The sequence below is a fragment of the Tamandua tetradactyla genome, chromosome 14, assembly GCF_023851605.1.
Source record: "Tamandua tetradactyla isolate mTamTet1 chromosome 14, mTamTet1.pri, whole genome shotgun sequence".
NCBI classification, from domain to species: domain Eukaryota; kingdom Metazoa; phylum Chordata; class Mammalia; order Pilosa; family Myrmecophagidae; genus Tamandua; species Tamandua tetradactyla.
In genome coordinates, this window is record NC_135340.1 from 11,543,302 (window position 1) to 11,559,733 (window position 16,432).

At 33.5% G+C, this 16,432-nt stretch overlaps 1 protein-coding gene across 1 annotated transcript in view; it reads right to left on the reverse strand.

Annotated features, from left to right (window-relative positions):
* LRFN5 (leucine rich repeat and fibronectin type III domain containing 5) overlaps positions 1-16,432 on the reverse strand; it is a 316,517-nt gene that overhangs the window by 165,691 nt on the left and 134,394 nt on the right. The window contains exon 2 of the mRNA XM_077126494.1: positions 10,485-10,641. The gene's annotated coding sequence lies outside the window, so the exon portion shown is untranslated. The remainder of the gene's footprint in view (positions 1-10,484; positions 10,642-16,432) is intronic.

A 16,432-nucleotide genomic window follows, 5' to 3' on the forward strand; every position in this document is an offset into this window, starting at 1 on the left:
TGGCTTACACACCTAATAGAATGTTTAAAATAGAAAAAACTGACTGACTATACAAATTGACAACAATACAGTGGTATGACTACTTAGAAAGATAGCTTGGATTATCTAGCCTGTTGAACATACATGTGCCTTATGAACCAGCAATTCCACTCCTAATTATTTACCCATGAGAAATCTGTACACATGGACAATTCATGTGTATTAGGATGTCCTTTACTTGTAATCGCCTCAAACTGGAGACAACCCAAACATCCATCACTAATGGAATGGATAGATGAATTTGTGCATATTAATAAAACACCTTTCTACGCAGCAATAACCACCTACCGTTTGCAACTATATGCAACAACACAGATGTATCTCAAAAGCATACTATTATGCAAAACTAACAAAAGAGACAAGACAAATGATGAATACAGTGGGATTCTATTTGCATAAAATTCAAAATCAGGTAAAACTAACTATATTGGTTATGAAAGCATACATAGGAGGTAAAACTCTAAAAGAAAACAAAAATAAGATTTGGACATAGATCATTACACAGCTGTTAGATTTAGTGAAACAGTATATTATTTTCAGCCAATGGCAGAGAGAAGCCATGACATTGTTCTATTTCTTGAATTGAGTGGTAATTTCACAGGTGTTACATTGTGTGTATTCATTGAAATATGTGCATGTTTTATGAAGCGTTCTGTAAGTATTAAGTGTCACAAAAATAAGAATACAACATTTTCCCCTAAAACATTATCAAAATAACAACAACAAAAAATAAAAACCAACAGTAAATGAGAGTAAACAGCAGAGAGTAATGATTGTCAAAGAAATAAACTAAAAGATAAATGCAAGTAATTTTACCAATAAAATAGTAAAAAAAATTCTCAAAGGGACTTTAAATTTTTAAGGCTAGAACACAGATGATAAGCCAGTTTTCTCGACTAATTATCTGTGTGACCTCAGATAAATTAATAAACTTAACCTAATAAACTTTTCTTGACCCCTAAACCTTCAATTGTAAATGAAGATACTCACGCTGTTTTAAAATGCTACTTCATTATGTGAATATCTGCTTATATGCTTGTTTTTTTTTTTAAATTTTTACTTATTTCAAGATTCAGATCAGGAATCAGATTGAGCATGTTAATTCCAGTTATTATGAAGCTTTAAATTTAAATATGCTAAAATCAAGCTTTCAGGAATGAGGTGGGGTGGACAAGGCGGGTAGAGTAGGGAAATTACTGTGAGGTGGATAATTGTCTCCCATTGTGAGATGGGAGACAATTACAATAAATCAGATTATCAAATCTTGAGATTTCACAGTACAATCAGACCCCCAACCCCCACCCCCAACCCCATAAAAAGACACCAGTGAAATTCCTTAATGCCATTTTAATGCTAACTACTACAAAAGTTGGGAAGAAAAGCATTTTAAAGACAGAAACTGAGTTCTGGTTTGATGAGTTCCACTATCATTACTCACTAAATTTACAGATGACTATTGCAATAGAAAAGTTTTAATAGTAACAGTGAAGAAGATTTTGAAAAGTGTATATAATAAAACTAATACATACTCTAGGACACATTTAAAGCAGACATCAAACATAATCGGCAAAATCTTAAAGTTAATAAAAATGGTCACGATTTCTGTTTGGATTTACCATCAAGAACTCTTAGCCTGTTCATTCAGATAATGAAAAAGTTGTTTGAGGAAAAATTTAATATATTATTTTCATAGATACTATAAATACAAGTTAGATAATTCTAAGAGCATCTACAAACTACTAAAGCTAAGAAGTGTTCAGCAAAGTTGCTTAAAAGACATAATGATAAAAAACCAACAATATAGCCATATATTAGACATAATTTTAAAATGTAATGGCATTTTAAACCCATATACAAAAAACACATAAAAGTATAGCTTTTCAAGAAATATAAAAGAAAGGCAAAGATGTGTTAAGGAGAAATTTATAAAACTTTATGAAAGAACGTGAAAAAGGTCATGGGCAGATATATGCAGTGTCAAAAAAAAAAAGAATAGAATATTTCTCCTCAAATTAAAAAAAAAAAATTGCACCTAACCCCAATAAAATTTACAACATGGTGTTTCATCAAACCTGACAGTCTGTTTCCAGAATATAGAAGTATAAAGAAAGAGCTAATATTAGTGAAGGCAATTTTAAAAGAAGAATGGAAACGGCAGATTCATTAATTTCACTATCTTTCAAGACATATTAGAAGTATAATAAATAAATTATATCACGGTATTTGTGCAGGGATAAGAAAATAGACAGTCCAGAAATACATCCATGCATATGTGAAAACTCTATATGGCAGAAGTAACAAACACATCAATTCATTGTGGAAAGGATGGATTATTCAATAAACAGTACTGGGAAATTGGTTATCTATATGGAAAAAATAAAATAGAAATGAACTATACTTGAAATTCAATTTAATTTTGCCACTATTACAAAAAAATATGAAGAGACATTTAAAATATTAAAAGGATGCATAATAAATATAGTTAATTGCTGTCGAGAATGATAACTTTAGAAAGGAAAAAAAAATCATGTACACATACAAATGAAACAATAGATAATTCTGACCACATTACAATGAAAACATCTTACATTTGTAACCTATTCCTGGGCCCTTTTCCGGAGTCTCAGATCCATCAAGCACACAAATAAGAGGCAGAAACACTGTCATGCAAAAAGAAGCACTTGATGGCCATCTCTCTGGTGCAATCTGAGGCAACCACGCTACTGCTCTTGTGGCAGGAGGGACAATCTGCTGGAAGCACTGCTGCCCTCGACTAGTTGAGAAAAGGCCAGGTTTGCTTGGGATCTGCAAGCTGTAGAACAGTGCTACAACCCCCCACGATTCTACGCCACGTCTTGTGAAGATCCCTTGGAATGGGGAGAAACTACTTCCTGTACAGTACCCTCCTCGGTCCATACGGGCGTCAGGGTTTGGGGCTGGCAATTGCATGGTCCCCACTTCTTGAGGGTGCAAGTTTCATTTAAGGGGGACAAAATCAGATTCCTACCCTCACCCCTTGACCTGAAATGTTGTTGGTCTTTAATGATTATAACACAATATTCAAAGTGAAAAAAACAGCCACTGATGAGGGGTGATAAACGTGCAACTCTAGAAACCCATAAAGGATGACAATGCAAAATACATTTTTTAAAAAGTAATATACATTGGTAAGAAAAACACCCCGAAAATGTTGATTAACAAAGGATTTCACTGAAAAGGAAATTTGAAAGGTCAACTAATCACATGCAAAGGTCTCCAATCCCGACTGGTATTTAAGTTCAAATTAACACAAAAATGAGAAACCATAAGACCTGTGAATGACATAGGTCCACTCTCATTATCAACGTAATTTTCAACAGTCATTTTAAAATTAATCCTGACATAATTTTTTTAGAAACTACTATTTTATGTCAAGGTGCTAATAAGAAATAGAATCTTGCTAAAATAAAGAACACTATTAAAAATATATATCTATATAATATAACATATATTATCAATGAATATCACATAATATATAAATAATAACTACTATATAATAAATTTTATACTATAGTTTAATAAATATGTATTTAAGACCAAGGTTATAACTAAAAAATGTGTTTTTTTGCTAATAAGAGTTTGTATTTTCTTTTCAAGCTTCCCTTTTAGGTAGATAATTCATGTTATGAAAGAGTCTATGCTTTCTGTGGCTTTATAAATAATGAATGAATGTTTTCAATTGCGGATTATTTCTGTGTTAGAATCATTATCATAGTAGGTATTGAAATAATCTAAGAAGCGCTCATTTGCCTGTAATGGAACTCTTCCTTCAAGACATAAATAAGTAAGTAGGTATTAAAATGTTATTTGTTTTCCAGATATTAAACAGTATGTTAAGGCTTCAGGGTTTAGCAAAGTAATCCACATTTGCATGCAAGTGAACAAAAAGGAAGTCAGATTCTTATTACGGTTTTAGCACTACATGACACCAGAGGAACAGTTACTTAAGAAAAAAAAAGTTGCTTAAAAAGCAGCACCAAATCTTCCACTTCGATTGCCAAATTTAATGATCTTTTGTTTTATAAATAAAAGGTAGATGTGATTTTATGTTAGTATTACAAGTCATTAAGCAAGATCATTTACTCCCTGAATTTTCTTTAGAGGCTAAAGGTGAGGTTACTCAGATAAATGAGGTAAGGTTACCTGACTGCAAGACCAGTCATCAGCCAGCCTCACATACAGGTAACCAGGGGTAATAGAAGAGATGAACCTTTAAAACGAACTTGTCCATTACCTCCTGCTTGTCAACATCTCCAGTGGTGTGTTTTATTTAGCCTTCCTCAACTATAATCTCTTCAACACCACCGCGAATCTTAAACATTCTAGGTATTCAATGCTTCTGGGTCAAAACTGTATTGTCTAAGTATATTTACTAACACTTTTCAAAATCATATCTCTAAGTTTTACATGTTATTACAATTCTCACCCAGTAATGTTATGTCCATGAAGTCCTTGATTTTTTTACACACTACTCTATGCTGTTCCAGTTATAAATGTATTGTTTTATTTCCTTCATATTACAATTCATTAATATCAAGTAGCTGTGTATGATCTATACAGTAAACACAGACTCTTCCAGTCTATGAGTTTCTTCCATGGCAAATTGTGGATTTTCTCTAAAAGAAGTCTTTCACAGATTGCCAAGTTATCTTTGAAGTTCGTTTCCCTACACTCTGTTGAATATTTATGGTACATGCCTTAGTTTACCTGGTGAAATCTAAATCTGGCACCCGCTAAAGCATACCACAGCATAGTCCTCAGTGTCATAAAGCAGCTTCACTCCACATCGATGGCTGTTCATCACAGTAACTGAGATAATGTCCTTAGGTTGATCAGTACAAATTGGATCTTTTCCCCCTGGAGTCTCAGAGCCAGCACACTGCAATAAAAGATTGTTGCCAGGCACCTAAAATGTCAGTTGCCAAGAGTGCTCTCCACAGGATATCAACCCCTCTTGGTCCTGAATGTAGAGTAATCATTATCTCCTAATGTGGAGCCTTCACTCAGCCCTCTTCCCAGGACACTTCCCTGTAAGAACTACAGTATTAGCAAGCCACAGGGCCAACGCCAAGAGCAGCTGGAGAAAGCAGAGCCTTTTCTGCATCAACTACAGTGAGCGAAGACATTTTCAGTCTTGGTGTTAATACTTAAAGCCTCTGGGAAGACTGTACATTATCTCTCTAGTTTTTAAAATGTTTACCTAAAGGAGACAATACATCAGCACATTAGCAACAGTATCCGATTTTGAATTCATCTTTGGGGCACACACAAATTCGTCTACTACTAAGAATGCTGTTTGTATTATCTCAGATGGAAGTAACCACTTTTTCCACTGAACTGGCATGGCTATTTGTTTTGGCTGCTGTACAGCGGGGTCACATTTCATTATTTTTCCATGTGAGTATCCCGTTATTGTAGCACCATTTGTTGAATGTTCGTGTTGTTTGTTTGGTTTATTCGTTTTGCCTGCTTGTCTGTTTTTCAGGGAAGTGCACAGATCGGGAATCGAACCTGGGTCTCCTGCATGGCATGTGAGAATTCTACCACTGAACTGCCTTTGTGTCCCCAGCATGAATATTCATAGTTTTTTTTTAAACACTATTTCCTTTAAGATAATTATTTCTGCATTGTTCTACCTTTACCTCCCATAATAGTTGATATTGTTTAGGCAAAAAAAATGAGTTGAACTTAACTGCATCTGCTTCATAGCACCAAGTATAAGGTCTGGTTCCATCACCTAACATAAAAGAGTCTCCTAATAATGAGGTCCAGACTAAGACGGGGAGAGAATGGCATTATATAAGGGCACTGGAGAAACAGATACCTGTAATTACTGAGCCTATAAATCAACAGAAAAAAAAAAACTGACAGCATAAAAATTGAAAAACAAACGTAAAGGGTTCTAGTTAGTAACGACTAAAAATTCTGCTCCAATTGATATCTTTCTAATCTTTTGTTACCAAAAAAGCAAAAGAATGCTCACATGTTAAATAATGATAGAGAGATGCTTCCTATATTTTACAACTAATACCTCAGAGTTAACATTTAGATTTAAACATTGAACTTTAACATTTAACATCATCCATGCAGAGCTAAGTAAAATAAGTTCATGTCATTACTCGCCATGCCGTCATTTCTAGAAATAAAGAAGGCTGACTCTTGTCAGGAAAATCACTGTTTCCAGAACTTTATAACAAAAGCCATGACAGTTGTAAGGAAAACCATTCAACCAAGTCACTAAAGAAAGGCAAATCAAAAAGAGAAAGTTGAAAGAAAGGAAATTTTTAAATAGTAATTGTCGGATACCATGATTTTCTGATCAGAATACTCTTCCCTCATTTATGCCGCAGAGGGGATGGCTGTGATTTTTTTTTCAGATCTCACAGAATTTCTGTCTCTTAAAACACACAGAAATAGATTCAAAAAAGAGATATAAGCTCTATAACTGTGCTTATATACCTAAAGAATAAATGGGTTTTGATGTTGAGCGAAATTGACATGGATCCTGAATTTATAGAGCTTCTTATCTGAAAAACAATGTTAGTCAGAAAACTGCACAATGAAATTTAAAATTGAAATGAAATAAAGTTGGATGGTGCTATGAGACCATATAAGAGGAGAATATATCCTGGTCAGGGAGACCAAGGAAGATGTCATTCAGAAAGTGACTACTGAGTTGAGATACGAGGCAGAAAAGATGTGAGGGTGGCGGGCTATGCAGGGAGAAATAAACACGTGCAAAGAGACCACGGTGGGAGGTTAAGTCCTGGCAAAGAAATACTGAAAGGTCTCTGGGTTTGGAGAGCAGAAAGGAAGGAGGACCATGGCATAGGATGAAATGGGAAACCTAGGCAAATGCTAAACCATGCAGCATGTGAAGAAGGATAGTCTTTATAAAGAGAGGACATGGCATCGTAATTCGGGGTTTATAAAGCTCTATCTCGCTGGAGAACAGACAGCAGTACATGAGTGACGGTGACCAGATCACTTGGGAGTCTTCTGGACTAGACCAGGGGGGAGATTATGGAGTTCAAGCTGAAGAATGATGGTAGAAATGGTGAAAAATGGATGAACTCAATAAATTTCTATAGTCAATTTGACCAGATTTGGTAATGGACTTTTGGAAAAAAGGAGAGGGAGAAACGACAAGTGCACTTTTTCTAGTAAATGATGATGCCAGCTAATAAGCTCAAAAACATATACTTGGAGGTATGACCAAGAGCTTAGTTTGCAATTTATTGAATTTAAGGCAGGAAGGTAATGAGATACAGTATATCCATCTGGAACTGACAGGAAAGTTCTGTAATGAATATATAAATTTGTGAGACATGAAATATTTTTCTTTCTTTTATAATTGTCTACGCTTCCTTCTCTTTAAAATGAACAATGAATATTTTAACAGGCTTTTGCTTTGCTCTACCTTTCAAGATTATTGAACCTAACTGATGCTTGGTTCATGAAACTGCATCAGCATCCATAGTTAGCATATTACTGTGTTCTACTGGTGACGCTGATTTTCTAGTTGTAGCATTCTGTGTCTTAAGGATGCTGGGAGAAGTTCAAGTCTACATATCTATATGTAGCTAAGGGCATTAAGCATGAAAAAACTGTCTAGATTGCTGCTTACCTGATTGAGACCACAGATAAATTACATAACCTACCTCATAGGGATGGTGTCAGAACCAAATTATTAATTATGAAAGAGTACTGTATTTTTTCAATGATACATACATATCATAATAAATGGTTAAACCACTGTGGATTAAGTTACCTGAGTTGATTGTTTTTAAATCTTACAGATAGAGGGGGTATGCTTCACATATATTTAGTGGCTTCAATCTTTAATATTGTCTTCTAGAGAGTTTTTTATTATTTTTATGTATCTACTAAATTACCTTTAGATACACACATACATATATATATGCATTTACCACAGGTACGAACATTTATACCTTTCCTGTGCAAACATTATTATTTATCATTTAATTCATCAGTGCTTTTGTTAAAAAAGAAAATAGGAATAGCCAAAACAGACAAAAGTACTATTTTACTGATCACTAAATAAAAATGCTCCAGTGAGAAAGATAATCACAATCACAACGACCAGAACTTCAATTGTCCTGACCTGGTTGCAAATGGTTATTCCATTGCCTCATCATTTTACTACTTCTTCTCCATTCACTATTCACTCTAAGAAAGTTCCCAGGATTGCATCTTACTTTTTAAAGGGATTTTAATGGATATGCTATGAATTTGCAATGAGCTATTTGAAATTTGAAGAACCTAATTAGAAATGTATTTGCTTTCACTTTTTTCAGGATGATTAATTCCATGTATTACTTTCAGCCTAATGTGACTCCAAAGGAAAAATAGAAATGGAGATGGAAGGTCTACTTCTGCAGATTAATGGACTGGTAATTTAAAAAACTGAATCAAGCATTAACTCAGAAGAACCATTTTTGATATATAAATTATTTCTGTTTAGTCTTCTATTGCCAGGTTAATTAAGTAAATCTTTTGGCCTTGATTATAGCTATTAGTAAGAGAAAATGTGTTTGAACTCAATGTCTTGTTTGTATATCAGGGACTTTATGTCAATAAATATATTTCCTTTGCTAAGAGCTCTCATTAAGTCAGTTGTTTTATTTAGAAAAAGTTTGCTTTATCAATGGAAAACAAAAATTCTTTTAATAAATAATTACTTATTTAGGTAGATAAAATCTCTGGGGCTTCTTGTAGGGTTGCCTTTTAAAAAAACACAAACCTTATTATTTCTGAATCTAAACAGTGTATGAGATCACCTTGGGCTTAGATGGGGGAGGGGTTTTCCTTATAAAATATGGAAAATCTAGAGCATCTCTCTCAACTTACCTTGTTCAATAAAAAGCTGAAGGAACAAAGCAAAGAAAACAATTCTTATGATAAATGAATAATTATCATGTGTGAAAGGAATGCAGGGTAATAAAAATACACAGATAAAACCCACACTAAAATAATTATTTGTAATCTTTCTTCTGTATAGTATGACTCATTTTATGATACAGTTATAGTTATAGTGAATTAGCCTCAATTTAACCTACATAATTCCCTTCTGTTTATATCTTAAAAGTAGTCCTTCCACATTAGTGTGAACATCCTAATATACTAATATACCACCTGCCTGTTCTTTATTAAATCTCAAGCAATTGGTAGCACCAGGATTCAGAAATAAATTCTTCACAGCAGTCTTTATGTGCCTTTAAAGACATATACCTTTCTATTGCAGGCATACGGAAGCTGTAATATGTTGCAAAATAAAACTAAGATTATTACGTATCTCCTACCCATTCCCTTTAAAGAAATTTCAATTGCTTAGCGTCCAATCCCTGAAAAACAGATAATATAAACTATACTGAAGATTTTCTCTGTAAAAACTTTGCACCCATAATCTCATAATCATTCTCTGTATGGTGACATTATGATACAAATATATCCCTAAGGACAACAAGTGATGCTGATGCCTCAAGAATGCTGTAGGAAAAGAATAAAGACATATCTAAAATTTAAATCAAGTAAACTTGAGAAGTGTCAAAACAATAGGATCATAATATAAGCATGGGCCAGGAAACAGAAATTTTCCTGAAAATATTGTTCTTAATTTTCAAATCCCATAAACAAATAATCTTGTAGCTGATGAATTTACTGAATTGGCTGGCCAGGAACTCAGGAAGTTGTGACATAAATGTGCAGTCCCCTGCTAGCTGTGATCTTATTTTGCGGGTGTGTACAGGACATTATGTTAGACTTTTATAAGCTATTCATGCCCTCTGGTTTCAATTCAGTTTCCTACCTAAAATACCCTAATCTTTAGTTTTCCCAGAATTCATTTTTATAGGCTGCCATAAGCTCTCCTTGAATGACGCAGAGAACATAGCATTCAATAAACCAACTAATCGAGAAAAGTGCTATTTCTAGCATCAACCCATCACCTTCCATAAAGTGGTGGCGGATCCCATTTATTGGAAGTGCACGCAACTTTTAAGAATCAAAATATTAGGAATTGTATTCCATTTTTATAACACATTAACCAGGCAATTTTGATCAAAATATTTGGTCATTCTGAATATGTTTACTCATGTACCTAGTTATATTAATTTCTTTCCTACCTATGCCTCAGGGCTGCAAATATAAGGTATGACAATGCATGTAAAAACTCTCTAAAATAAATAATCAGAAAATTCCATAAGGTAATAGGTTATCAACATAAAAAAATGATAACCTTTATGTCTACAGAACAATACAGTGATTCAAAACAGAAACTAAATAACGGTTTTAATTTGTGCATTAATTTGCAGGATACCTAGATAGTGTTCTCCAAGTGTCTTCACACCCACTGAAAGTGATCAAACTGAATGTAATCAACTTACTTCTGGAATCTGAAGAGTTCCTCCCTGCAGTGAAGGAGTCAGCACTCTGCCTGGCTGCTGCTGAAGATGGACAAGGTGAAAGCATCTCCAAAGCTGGTTCTGAGGATGGCGTCAGGAGGAAGGATGCTCAGCTGCTAAACATCTTCTCACCACCTGGCTGAATGGTTACAGGGAGGAGACAAGCACACACACAAGAAAAGTGTATCAAAATGCGTATGAAGAATTCTTAATAAATAGAGTAGTTAACTGTGTGATCCATCTCAAACCAGCTAGGAAATATCACTAAATAGAATTTAAACAGATTTACATAATGCTTTCCAGTGGATTGTGCAATGTGCTCTTGTTCTAATGAATATATCAACATTCTGCTTTTAATTTTTGGATGGAGTTTTCATTACTCAGAACTGAAGATAGTTTAAGCAATTGCAGGATACATAGTTCAATTTTTTTCAAATTTCAATTAATTCAACATGCAGACAAATGTTACAAATTATATAAGCAAGAAGATATTAATCATCACCTACCATGTACCAGGTTCACGGCACTGGGTAAAGGAAATGAGTGAACCTGACAAAGACCAGCCCTCAGGGAGCTAACAGTCATGTCATGTTGTCTCTACTTTCTTCAATAGTGATAATCTATCCATTGCAACACGTTTATAGAGGAAATACACAAACATAGTGTTTAGAGTCAGAACATCACGTTAGAAGGTTGCTTTTGTCCACCCATTGAAGGTTCCATGTCAGTGTAGATGATACTTCTCCAGGCTTTATGAGATTCAATACTTAACTTTCTTCCCCCAGAGATTCATACAATATTATTTATTGATTATTCAACTACTGAAACTTTCAATGAATAGGGTGAAGGTTTTAAAAATGGTTTTCGTATTAATAAAAGCAGTGTGATCTTACATTGGCTATGATTTATTTCATTTTCAGAAGCAAAAGTCAGAGAACTTTTACAAACGTAGTAGAATTTCAGAGCCTAACAATAAAAAAATAGACATGAGGTAATTGAACAAGAATTTGAGTATGACTTGGTTTTGTAATTTATATTTTTGCAATTTTCAATTGCAAAGATATATGATTGATCTCATGAACCCAAAATTCATGAGGGTGATTAGATTTCTTGAGATATCCAATAAGACTTTTTATATTTAAAAATGAATGTTAAATTTTTACCAAACAACAGTGAAATTACACAGAAATGCTAAAAATCAATGCACAAATTAATGGTAAATTTGAATACATAAGAATAAATAATAGTTTATATATTTAAGGTTATTTGTATGAATCTGTCAACCCATTCTATCACTTTAAAAATACATATTCATTATAGAGTGTTTATTCAAGAATTATAGAATAACTAGAACATATCACACACACACAAACACACACACACACACAGACATATCCGAATATAAATCATCCAGCTGCCAACCACCCTGAGATAGCTATCATTTGCCTTTTCATGTATTTTCTTCCATGCATATTTTAAATATTTTACATTCCTATGTGCATAATAAAAATACAAGAAATCCAAAAATAAATCTTCCTCCAAAGCAAAATACCCTCCTCAGAGGGAACCAATTTTACATTTCAGAACACTCAGAAATATTCTATGCATATATAAATGTGTTTGCATGTTAGTAGCCTTGTATACATATATATTGATACTGTACCCACTTTTCTCCTGTTCCTTTAATTGTATATGTCTTGGAAATAATTCCAGTTCTGTGTTCCATCATCTAACCCATCCATTCTATTGTAAATATTTACCATATGCAAACAATATGATTTTTTTCATAATGTGTACCCTTTGAAAAAAAGTGCAATATTCCAGGGTTTTGTTATCATATAAAATTTATAATCAAAGTGTGTACAAAGATAGATAGATAGATAGATAGATAGATAGTTAGATAGATAGATAGACACAAGTGAGTGAATATTTACATAACAAATTCCTAGAAGTGAAATCTTTACAGCAAAGAGGTCTCATTGTCCTTGAAATGGTCCCTCTCTGTAGTATAAGATGGAATGGGACAAACAAAAGTAAATTTGAAATATAAAATTATGTTTTATATCAATGCATTTTGGTAAAAGTACATACTACCCTCAAATATTATCCTAACCCATAAAAATAACGTGTTTTTCCCATATATTCATTTTAGTAGTGAAAAACACAAAACTGCTGCAACTCCTATCTAAATTCCAGTTTGCCAGAAAAAACTCCTTTCATGTATGGTCACATCATTTATTAATGAGGACAAGATTTTATTTTTATAATAACTTTATTAATCAATCACTATGTAAAAATTGCTATAAAATATTTATTACCCTAATTTCTTATTCCAAGAATCAAATGAGGCAAATACATATTCCTATATTATTACTATAAAAACAAGGATACAGAAAGGTCACAATTTTAGGCAAGGTCATATAACTAACTAGTAAATCCAGGACTTTCACCTAGGACCTTCTCACTCCCAGTCAATGCTTTTATATCTCCTGGTGAAAGGGAGAGGTTCAGAAAGTCATTACAGAAATGTGCAGTAAAGAAACCCTAATAAGTTGGCATAATTTTTGTCCATATGTTCTTGTCAGTGCAATCTCCACAGTAAGAGATAAGCAGGTTTGGGGTTCAAATAATGCAATTCTCCAGTGTCATCATATAAAGATTTCCTTTTCTTCTTGATAATATGTTGAAATGTAATTCCTTATAAACATTCTGATTAATTCCCTAGTTCCAAGTTGTTGTTTTGTTGGCTTTCTTCCAGTCTTAGAAAAAGTTGGCAACTGAGATTGTTTTTGTACAAGCATTCCCAAGAAAAATGGCTCTCCCTCTAACTATCTTGGATATCATATTAAATTCTGAAAGAACTTGGAAAATATAGCCAAAACTTGGCAAATTATTACAGCATATCATTATTAAAAACTGAGAATCATTACCTCCTTCAGCTCCCAATAATATTTTCTTCTCTACAAATCTTTGCTAAGAATTCATCAGTGTCTAATACATACATTGATGGGAATCTCAGTAACAACAAAGGCAGGACTTGGGGTTTGAACTCTTCTAAACCTAGATTTGAATCATCGCTGTGATCACATTGCACATTTTTTACTTTACAATGAGGAAACAATACTATAAAGAGTTTTAGTAATTATTTCAAGGTCTCGTGAAAGTACATATCATGATGCTTTACTCATGAAAGGCAGACAACAAATTTGTTTGCCTCAGTAAGCTCTTCCTAAGACTTTCCTAAGTATTCCCCACAGGGCACTAAGGAAACCCTTCAAGTATTGGAAGACAACAATGACATGATCTAAAGTACCCCATTCCATTTAAACATCCCAAGAGTTTGCACAATTATGTATCCACCAAATGGTATCATTAACCACTGTAAATTCCTTACATATTATTCCCAATAGCACACAGTAAGACACATGGAGGGAAGTGTTCTAAACTAGTCTCTGTTCATCTGCTGTTAAAAATGGTTAAAAACTAAGCATTTAGCTATCCAGATGTTTGATCTACAGCATGTTTATGTTTGATCATAAATAGCGAGCTGTTTTGAAATCTATGAATGACTGAATGATAGTTTCACTGAAATTAATTCAATCACTTTTTAAATAATCATGTAATAACACACTGTTTGGTATAGTTTAGCTGTACCTTTAATAGGATGCCCCCCACATGAGGCTATAATAGTTTAAGAAATGATATTTTATTAAGGAAAATAATTTGAAATATAATTTGGAATAGGGGACAAGACTAAAACTGAAAATTATTTCATATTAATGAGTTTTTTTAAAGGCACAAATATTCCAAAAGACACATGCAAACATTATTACTAAAACATGCTTGCCTCATCAGCATGTTTAAAAATTAAATTAGAGATACTGATTGAATATAGAAATAAATGTATATTCTTAGATAAAATTTTATACTTAGCTATAGGAAAATATTTACAAATTATTCCACACATCCAGAATCATATGATAAACAGATTCATGCACCACTAGAGCATTTATTGCTTAATGTAGATGTCACAATGTAAATGAGAACAACTAATCATCCCTTTCCTCTAACAGCAAGAGTTCAGCAGTGAAATGATAAATAAATCTTGATGACCTAAAATTTTTATTACAGCATTTGTATAATTTTCTGCTAACGACTGACAGAATCTACCTTTAAGAGGTTGTGTTTCTGTGAGATACAGTCCAAGGTGAAGGGCTTTTCTGCATGGTGGGAAGCATGTAAAGGCGAAGTTTGTTTTGCATTGTTTTTAAAGAATTATGTTTTTCATTAAATTCTGTAATGATAATTCCCAATAATGAATTTTCACCATAAAAATGGATATACAATAACCAACTTAGTGAAGAAGCAAAATTCATTATCACAATTTGACTCTAATGATATAAATTCTACTTACCAGTTTATAGTTGCAAAATTCTCATACCAGAGTAAATTTTTCAAAAACTTAACACAAGATCCAGCTGAGTGTGATAGAGCTAAGAAGATGGTTTTATCTGCTAATTTCTCAAATGACAGGGTTAAAAAAATACATAATAGTAGCAGAATATAAATATTTCACAAGATAAATTTACCCTGCTAAAAGATTTCTTGAAATATCTTTATATTTAAAAGTTCTGGAAATAGATTTTTTCTTTTTCTTCCAAAAGACCACTTTGAGTCATATCTTCATACCTTGGTGAAGTAAGAGGGTGGCCCTTTGATTTCTTTTGTTATCTCGTGGTCTGCCTGGCAATCTACACATCAGGCCTGTTCCTCTCATTTGAACACAGAGAAAAATAAAATACAACATCCTTGTTGCTCTTAGTGATTTGGCAAAAGTCAAGAGACAGATATTATGGTCACACTAGTGTGCGTGTCACTGTGTCTCTTTGGTAATGATCTTTTTCAATTAAAAAAGAGTAATATCAGCAAGTTCTAATTGATATCTCATTTATTTTAACAATACATATTTACTACAGAGTTTACTTCTTTCCTCCCTCACGCCCTTCTCTCTTTCCTTCCTTCTCTCCCACTCCTTCTCTCTCCTTTCTTGACCTCCCCTCGCCCTTTCTGACCACCTCTCCCTCACCCTCCCATCCTTTCCTTTCCCTTCCCCCCTCCTCCCCTGCATCTTCTCCTTCTCTTCTCTTCTCCCCTTCTTTCCTTCATAAATTTACCTCTTACAGAGGAATATTTACTTAAAAAGATATCATAATACTATACATTCCTTATGTATAAGAATTTTAAAGTGCATTTAAGTAGAACTTCAAAACAGATATATTATATTCTCTCCTCAGACATTCATACTCAAGGGGAAATTGGAAGAACCAGATAAGTTTTTAATGAGGAAGTACCTCCTCTAGTTGTTACTAATATTAATTATACACGTAATAGTTGAGCACATTTGTCTTTTAAGATTAAATATAGTAGATAGTAGTTGGGGAGGCTGTGGCCATAAAAGTGTAATAGGAGCGATCCTGGCGATGGAACCGTTCTGTATTTTGACTGCTTATACAGATCTGCACATGGGAGTACATTTATAAAACTAAATATATACATACACATGTACATGCAGAATTGGTGAAATCTAACTAAGATCTGTAAAATGTATTGATGCCAATATCCTGCTTGTGACATAATAATTATGTAAGATGTTACCACTGGGAGAAACAAGGTGGAGGATATACTGGATCTCTGTATTAATTCTCACAACCATATGGAAATCTACCATGACGTCAAAGTAAAATGTTTAACACATTAATACAGCAAAAAATTAGAGATAAAGCATAAGTCCATAAACATCCAATGAAAAGGACTGAATTGCCACTCATCTTGAGAACTGAGGCATTGTTGGAGGACTCTAGTTAGGTTTTGCTCCAGTAATGTGGCGTGGTAAGTTGATCAACTATTGAGTGACCTGCTTGGGTTGAGTC